Source organism: Sapajus apella, unplaced genomic scaffold, assembly GCF_009761245.1.
Source record: "Sapajus apella isolate SASKATOON/1434 unplaced genomic scaffold, GSC_monkey_1.0 scaffold15, whole genome shotgun sequence".
NCBI lineage: Eukaryota > Metazoa > Chordata > Mammalia > Primates > Cebidae > Sapajus > Sapajus apella.
This window is the reverse complement of record NW_022436955.1, coordinates 23,960,268-23,969,376: the sequence shown is the minus strand read 5'-3', so window position 1 is coordinate 23,969,376 and position 9,109 is coordinate 23,960,268. Positions and strand designations below refer to the sequence as shown.

Sequence of the window (9,109 nt, the reverse complement as noted above, 5' to 3'; positions counted from 1 at the left end):
GGGGTGGGCTTGAGTGTGGAGGGTGGGAGAGGTGGGGTGGGCTTGAGTGTGGAGGGTGAAGTGGTGGGGTGGGCTTGAGTGTGGAGGATGGAGAGGTGGGTGGGGTTCAGTGTGGAGGGTGTAGTGGTGGGTGGGGTTCAGTGTGGACGGTGGGGGTGAGGCCGAGTGGGGAGGGTGGGAAAGGCGGGCAGGATTCCAGCCAAGGTGGGAACTTTGTCTTTTTATTGAGATCAGAGAGAATGCATGAAGTGTGTGGACAAGGACTGCCAGGCTGCAGGTGGAAAGTGCATGCAGCGGGAAAGTGCAGCCGCCAGGTCCGGGTGCATTTTACAGAGGTCAGGCTGGAGGTCGTGGTGTGGACCAGAAGAAAGGTCAGGAACTGGAATCATGGTGTTAGTGGTTCAGAAAAGTCGTGCAATGCCAGAGGCTGAGTCATTTGGCTTTGTTCACACACTAGCAAGTTCAAACCCAGTTCAGTTGTGTTGCAAATCCAATATGCTAAGTCACCGTAATTTAGCAGCAGGTTTCCCCTCAAGGTATCATGACATTATTTTTGTGGTCTCAACCAACCAGCGTTTATCAAAGGGAGAGGGAGAGAGAGAATGGAAGGAAGGAAGGAAAAAAGGAAGGAAGGAAAGAAGGAAGGAAAGGAAGGAGGGAAGGAAGGAAGTAGAATAGGACCACACTTTATTGCACGTAGTGAAGGGAGGGGCTGCTGCATATGTGTTTCTATGCTGCATGCTTATCTGCAGATGGATGTACCAGACTGTGATATGAAACCTATTTTTACAGCTGGTGGTGGCTCCTCTGAGCTGCTACTGGATTTGACCTCCACCCCCTCTCACGCTGACTCTGGGTCCTTCGAAATGAGTCATGGAGAGTCATTCCCTGCCCACTCTGCTGTACACCTCATGGTTTCTGATAATACAGCATTGTGAAGTCGGGGGAAGGCTGGCAGAGGGGCCCGGTCCAGTCTGTGACCTGAGCCACCACGGCAGGGTGTCCAGGGGGAGGGGAAGGTGGTGTGAATCCTTAGTAATGCAGGTCCTTCCCAGGCCAGGTCCCTGGTACCCAGGGGCTGCCCGAGGTCTACTGATGCCCTATCCAGAGCTGCCCCCGCAGCGATGACTCAGGGTCCTGGTGGCCCCAGCATCATCCCTCCATCCCTGGCTGGAAGGCAGGAGCAGAGTTGCAGAGCTGAGAGGCCTTTAATTTGTTTGATGTAAGACTTTGCTGCGAGACCAAGGGCTTTGCCTGTGAGTTCTGGCTTGGCCTGGCCTCTGAGAAAGAACAAACGCAGACCTCACTGGAAGGAACCTGGAGAACGGAAGAAGAGGAGAGGCTGCTGCTGTGTGCCCTCCCAGCAGCAAGGGGCTTCTAAGTCCCCTAGAATCCCAGCTGTGTAATTTAAGGCAGGTTCATCTCTCGGAACCTCAGTTTCCTCATTTGCAGGTGCTTGTCATTCTCCTTCATATCCATTGTCACTCTTGCAATGATATAAAAAATGCTTACATTTCAGATACATCCCCAGCCGGGATGTAAGGAAGGTCAAGACCCTCTCTTTCTTATCACCTCTATATCAACTCCCTTCTACCTTGCCTCCCTCCACCTGGCCTGTTCTGGCTGGTAAAATGTAGCCAGAGGTTCCTGGAAAGGCTTTCCATCTCAAGTAAAGTCTGGCTTAGAGAAAACCACTGGTCTCTTTCCTTTTCTTCTTCTAGACATGAACATGGGGTTGGAAGAACATGGGGAAGACAAGGACCAGGCTCTCAGAAGGAGCTGGTGTGGGGGGAGCCATGAGAACTGGAGGAGGTGAGAAGGATGAGAGAGGAGGTGAGGGGGGAGGGGGAGGTCACGGAGGAGGTAAGAAGGGTGGGAGAAGTGGGGGTGTGGTTAAGGGGGAAGGATGGGAGTGGTGGGTGTGCTTTGGAGATACAGCAGCCACTTTGGGACTGTGGGGATGTTTGAAAGAGATGAAGAACAGAATGACAGAAGCACATTGGTGACATTGTGACATACAGCAGACTCTGTGCCCACCTTTCAATTTCTCATCTATGTAAACACTGAAATCTGGTCTTTTACTTGTAGGTAAATACAGTTTCTGACTTACGTAATGATGTATGCACCAGAAACCTCTCCTTGTGTGTATTAATTCAGCAGACAGTTATGGAGTCCCTACAATGTGCTAGTGGAACTTTGAAGATGAATCCAATTTGGATCCTGAAAAGCCTCAAAGCCTAATATAGGAGGTAAAAAATGTAGAATCCACATAATGACGGGGTCTTCCCCACCCCTTAAGATCTAGTTATGAGTAGCTGCAATTGCTGTGAATTCCAAGGTGGTTTTACCACCTCAAGTTCACATTTAGATCTGACTTATGGCTTCTGTTAGGAAGTTCCCATCTCTACATCTCATCTCTGTTCCTTTATTTCTGCCAGCCCTGATCCAAATGTGAAACTTATCTTTTTTTATTAACCAATCAACCACCTCTTGCCAAAAACGAAAAACAAGAAACTCTGCTTACACAAGATCTTTGTTTCTACAGCAGACTTGGCTAAAGGTTTGGGTAGGCATGCCCCCAAAATTAAAAAAGGGAAACTGAGCTCTTCTCTCCTTCAAAGTTATTTGGTCTTTCCTACAGGAAGTCCCCCTTATCTCTGCTCTTCTCCTTGCACTTTTACCACCTTACTTACTCCCATGGCATGCCACATCCTTGAATATATATGCCCGTGGCAGATGTGGTAATGAAGATTGGTTGAGAATTCTGAAGGAGATGGCCCAGATGTCAATCACACAATTTCTCTGTGGCTCAGTTTCTCATCTGCAAAAAGGGAGCTAACTATGGAGTCCCTTCTAGCTCATTCAATAGTTCACTCCGTCTTACCTCACTACTTTTTTTCCCCCTGAAAACCAACTTTGCATTGTTTGTCAAACATTGTTTGCTCCATCACCCTCAATGCCTACAAACCCACCTCACGGAATGGGGAGAGGATTGAGTGAGCAGTCGCTGGCATAGGCACCACAGGCTCTACGGCACCGAATATCATTCATATTCTGGTTCTGTATTCTGTGTCCCCTACCGCCCCAAGACAAGTTCATTTAAAACAACAAAGCTTCTATCTCAGGTGGAAAACCCATCAGCACTAGGCATTGTCTTCCAGTGATTCTGGGCAGAAATAACGAAGAATGTATGTCTTCCTTGTGACTCAGCAAGCAAAGACATGGAGTCATAAAAAAGTGGGAGATTTGGGGCTACTGACAAATTTGGCCCACTGATTCCATTCCCATAGACCAGCACAGGTCCATCAAATTGAATCATTCTTATGCAGAATTTAATGGAACTCCGGTGCCCATTGCATTAGTTTTTGATGACGGAATCCTCTTTCTCTGTGAACTTGAACTCGAGGGGTCTGGCTACCCCTCTGAAACCTCTTTATTGCGATAAAATCGTGTAACATAAAATTCAGCCCTTTAATGTGTACAATTCAGTGGTTTTGGTATATTTACAATGTCCATCACCACAATCACCATCACCTCAACCATCTGCACAGCCTAATTACAGAACATTTTTGTCTCCTTAAAAAGCAGCCGCTTCCCATTCCCCCATCTGTAGCCCATGGCAACCTCTAATCTATGCTTTGTTTCTGTGGCCAGTCAGAGACCTCTGGTACCAATCTCTCCAGTCTGTGAGCTGTGAACTCTCTTTTTAGCAGATTTGGCCCTGACACCTGCCATCTACCTTTGTTCCTGGATACAAAGATGGAATCTTCCCTGAAAACCAACTTTGCATTGTTTGCCTAACATTTGAACCTCCTTCCTATATCTGTGTAACTGTTCAGTGTATGACCCGTGGTAGGAGGAGGCGGTGGCTGTCTTTCTCTATTAAGGCTCAAAAAGATAGACTCACACTTTCCCAGACTCCCTTGCAGCGAGTCCTTAGATGGGTGTGCTACACTCAAGCTCAACCAATGACTATGAATCTGGAGCCAGTGGCCTGAAAAGTCAGGGGCCGTAGAGAATTTTTGCTGGCAGTGTGGTGGTAGCAGTAGTAATGTCAAAGTCCTACCAGCAGCAGGGCTGGGGGCCCATGGCACCGGGACAAGGCTCAGTGGCACTAATGTCTGCATTGGACTGGTTGGTTCTGATTATGGTCATCTCTTAGAAATCCCTTGCTCCTGGCCACTGTTTAAGCTGATCCCCCCAGCCTCCTTGGCTATCGACTGAGCTAGATCCTAGCTACAAAATAGATTTCATTTCAGTTAAAGTCATCCAGAGTTGGTTTCCATGCTTCCAGTCAAGGACCCTACCTGGAAGAAGTATTTTATGAGTAGAGTCTTAACCAGGATGGGTCATAGAGTTTTGCTCCAGAATACAGCAACTGACAGGGCACCACATTTTGAAGCTTGAACTTCCTCCCCATGCTCTTCCTTATTCCTGTTGCAGTGCTGAGCTAGCCTCTTCTTCTGGAGCCATCTCCTTAGCAGCAGGTGAACAAAGACAGAGATGGAGACTTAAGATCAAAGGCATTGAGTGCCTGACCAGGGGTCCCTCTGTGAGGGAGGAGAACAAGCCCCTCCTCTCTTTCTCTGAATCTTCTTGTTTAGAAACTGAGTTTCTGGGTCTGGTGTGGTGGCTCATGCCTATAATCCCAACACTTTGGTAGGCCGAGGTGGGTGGATCACCTGAGGTCAGGAGATTGAGACCAGCCTGGCTAACATGGTGAAACCCCATCCTAACTAAAAATACAAAAAGTAGCTGAGCATGGTAGTGTGCACCTGTAATCCCAGCTACTCAGGAGGCTGAGGCAGGAGGATTGCTTGAATTTGGGAGGTGGAGGTTGCAGTGAGTTAAGATTGTGCCATTGGACTCCAGACTGGGTGACAGGAACAAAACTGCATGTAAAAAAAAAAAAAAAAAAAGGAAAAAAAAAAAAACTGAGTTTCTGGCTGCTTGTTATGGGTTGAATCATGTTCCCCCAAAACACATACTGAAGTCCTACCCCCAGTATCTAAGAATGTGACCTCCGTTAGAAATAGGGTTTTGCAGATATAATTAGTTAGGATGAGGTCACATTGGAATAGGGTGGGCCCTTAATCCAGTAGGGCTGCTGTCCTAATAAGAAGAGGGAGGATGATACAAGACAGACACACATGGAGAATGCTGTGTGACCATAAGGGCAGAGCTGGAGTGGTGCTGCTACAAGCCCAGGACTGCTGGCCCCCACCAGGGCTAGAAAGATACAAGGAGGGATTTTAGCCTCAGGAACTACGAGAAGCATTTATGTTGTTTTAAGCCACCCGGTTTGCAGTAAAACTAAAGGAAACCAAAACATGTTTTGAATCCAAATTCCTGGCCATACCTCTGCTTAACAGGATAGCCTTAGGAGCAGACAGAATGGAGTTTGAGCCTCAGCTCTGTTACCACCTGCTGCATGGCTTCAGAGTTAAGCTAATAACCTCCTTGGCGACTCTGTTTCCTCATCTGCAAATCGAAGATGAACATAGCTCTTTCAAAGACTGTTAAACACTTAGAGGAGTGTGTGGCACATAAATGACAACTATTAATATGAAGGAACTGCTTCCTGTCAGTATCTGGCCCCCATGCTTGCTTCCTATTGAGGGAAACAAGTCTAAAGCCTGCTCTTAGAAGACAGATCAATGCCACCGATTATTCAGATAAAACGAATTTTCTTCCTTTTCTTCTTTAAAGAAAAGAGATAATTCCATGTTTGCTATGTTTTTCCTTCCTATTTTTAACATCTTTCTGCACTTTTAGTTTATGGTGCAGGAAGCCCTCTTTCCCAGGATAAGTGGGTGCTAGCTCCTTTACGTGGGGCACCCACTGTTGCCCAAGGACAGAGCCTCCTCCAGCCAGCCAGGGTAGGATGGAGAGGGTGCAGGTGCTGCCCAGGCCAGTAATCTGGCTGCCGATCTGGGGACGTTCAGAGCAGCCAGTGTCTTTAATATCCACTCTTCACAGTTTCATCTCCACCCACGATGGTTGCGCTGATTGTAGTGCAATAAAGCTAGAGTTTTGGGGGGAGAAGGCTGTCCCTGGTTATTTCATTTAGAAGCCACTGTAATACTCTTCAGGGAGAGATAAGAATGATTTAAGTAATTCAGGACTCCAGGAGTCCAGGACGTTTATGGTTCCTTCTAACCCTGGGGAATTTTATGATTGTAGGCTTGTGGCTGCAGAGTAAAGCCACCTGCTGTTGATATGAGGAACATATTTAACAGGTGTAAGCACCTATTGGTGCCACGTGATTATACACAGCTGTTCCTGTTTGCCTCGCAACAACCCTTAGGGCACGTGGGGCCAGGTTCCCTAGAAGTGGACCCTATATAAAGATTCCTATGGCTGGACGTGGTGGTTCATGCCTGTAATCCCAGCACTTTGGGAGGCTGAGGCGGGAGAATCACCTGAGGTCAGGAGTTTGAGACCAGCCTGGCAAACATGGTAAAAACTTGTCTTTACTAAAAATACAAAAATTAGCTGGGCATGGTGGTTTGTGTCTGTAATCCCAGCTACTTGGGAGGCTGAGGCAAGATAATCGCTTTAACCTGGGAGGCGGAGGTTGCAGTGAGTCGAGATCACACCACTGCACTCCAGCCTGTCTTAAAAAAAAAAAAAAAACAATTCCTGTGTATGTGACTTATCAAGTAAGAACTCCCAGGGGAAACTAACAGAAGAAAAGGGGAGGGGGTGGAGAAGGAAAGAATCCCAAAAGAGCGTGATTTCGGGCTGCGACCTTTGTAGGGGAGCTTGAGTTTGCTCCTGCAGGGAACTCTGCAGGGAACCCTGGAGGGTAGAATGCACCTCCCCTGGATGCCAGAAAGCTGGCGTTCCATATCCCTGCGCCCACCGGTCACTGGCTGTGGGCCTTGAGTCTCAGAATAAATAAACTCCCAGGCACCTGTGGTCCATCTGTGCCTGTAAAAGGCTTTAGTAACCCAAGGGCAGCAGATCAACATTGAGCAGGAATAAACAGAACACAAGGACATCTGGGTGGAAGCCACCAGTGCCTGCACATGGAGCTATGAAGATCACCATTTTTCAGAGTAAGCAAATGTGGGAAGTAGGAAATTTCATTTTTAAAGTTTCCTTTCTTGTTAAACAGTAAGTGTGCTAGTAGCTCTCTGTTAAGCCCTATCCTATGTAGCTGTTAGACATACCATGCTTACAGGTACGTAATACATTCTGTGTCCTTGTAGTTTAACCAAGATATCTGTGCTGGACATGCTTACAGCCATGTACCAGCTCGCCATTGCTTTTTTTTTTTTTTTTTTAAAAACCTATCTGGAAAAGTTTCAAGTTGTTAGCCAGTCGAGTTTTAGTTTAGATTGTGAGTTCTAGTTCTAGCCAAAGGAGATCAGACATAGCAATAAGGACAACCCGAAATGCTTAAGGGATAAATTTGTGTGCTTTCCTTTGTTCATTGTACTCTCATGGCATGATAGCAAGCGAGGGTACCCTTCCTGCAGTCCAGGAAGTAAAAATTGTGTTGCTAAAAAATCCTTTGTCTCAGTACTAATTTTTCTTTGCAGCACCAAGCATCTATTTCCAAGAGAAAAAGAGGCTCACGGTGTGACATAACACTCTCTGGAAAGGTGAGTGGCCAGCCAGGTCTGGATTTGAACCTGTGAGTGTTTGTTCTTTCCACTGAGATTGCTGGGTTGCTGGTGTCTGGGGACCAGTGGCTGAAAGCATTGACTTCTCATGTTTCTTTTTCCTGTTAAAAGTATTTCTGTTACAGTTTTTATGCCTAAAAAAGCAATAAATTGCAATAAGAACAAGTAATTTACTTCTCACACATAATATGGACAAATCTCACTAGAGTTCTGATGATTGAAAGAAGCTGGACACAGAGAGAGAGAAAAAAATAATCTCTGGTGATAAAAATCAGGGTGTTGGTGACTCTCTGGGTGGGCATTAGGGACTGAAAGACAGCCCCAAATGTACCTCTTGGGAGCTGGTCACGTGTAGGGTCTTGATTTGGGTTCACAAATAGGTTCAGTTTGTTAAAATTAAGCTATGTACTTAAGGGATGTGTGGTTTCTATATGCATGTCATGCCTCAATAAAAATTTAAATTGAAGAAATAAGTGAAAAGATAGAAAGGGAGAATATAAAATTGGGCATCATCCCATTCACTCAGAAGTCATTATGATTAGCCAGGCATGATGGTGGGTGCCTGTAATTCCAGCTACTTGGGAGGCTGAGGTGGGAGGATCACTTGAACCCGGGAGGCGGCGGTTGCAGAGAGCTGAGATTGTGCATTGCACTCACTTCAGCCTGGGTGATAGAGCGAGACTCTGTACCCACTCCTGCCCCCCAAGCAAGAAACAAAAAACACTATGCTTAATGTTCTCTTGATGTATATCTTGTAAAATGTTCTAATGTGTGCACACACACAAACATATCCACAAACACATGTGATGGAGTTTCTGGTTGTGTTGGGGTGATTATCCTAACCTTGAGGGTAGACCATCTTGTCTTCTGTACTGACAGCAATAGGAAGTAAACTGGGGTCAGTGGTCTGGGAAGAGCTGGGAAGAGACAGGTTCGAGAGACCCCAGATGTCCCAAGTATCTGGAGGTGGAACTTCCGGTGATGAGTGCTTTCATTTAAAGCACGTGTCCCTGTTTGCATCCCCACCACTGGTGATGTGGATCGTGGCTGTCTTCACAATTATTTACTCCTTTATTCAAAGACATTTGCTGAGCACAGATTGTGTAGATACTGAACAATGCACAAGGTCTGGGAAGATGGGTCATGAGAAATAAGACTTAGTTTCTGACCTCAAGAGGCTTTGAGTCAGTGTGGCTCTGAGCAAGATACTGCTCTCACAGGAACCTCATTTTCCTTATCAGAAAAATGGGATTAATAAGGCCTGCTCGGCTACGTAATTTTGAAATCATATGGGGTGACATTAATAAGGATCCTAGAACAAAGCATGGACTCCATCACTCTATAAAGCATGGACTCCATCACTCTACACTGCATTGCACACATGCTGTAGGAACCTGGTTTGAGCCCAGTGTGTTCACACTGGGATCCAGGCACATCTAGCCAATGGGTAAGCTGGCTCTATCGGAAATATGTTTGCA

At 46.4% G+C, this 9,109-nt stretch overlaps 1 long non-coding RNA gene across 2 annotated transcripts in view; it reads left to right on the top strand.

Annotated features, from left to right (window-relative positions):
* The window catches only part of LOC116555669, a 59,730-nt gene that overhangs the window by 18,614 nt on the left and 32,007 nt on the right, over positions 1 to 9,109 (top strand). Inside the window, exons 2-4 of one of the 2 annotated variants that reach the window (XR_004270621.1) lie at positions 1,722 to 1,812; positions 2,089 to 2,249; positions 7,548 to 7,610. This is a non-coding gene — a long non-coding RNA (uncharacterized LOC116555669). Of the gene's footprint in view, positions 1 to 239; positions 1,813 to 2,088; positions 2,250 to 7,547; positions 7,611 to 9,109 lie in introns of those variants that run through there. The other variant, XR_004270620.1, reaches the window with a different exon arrangement.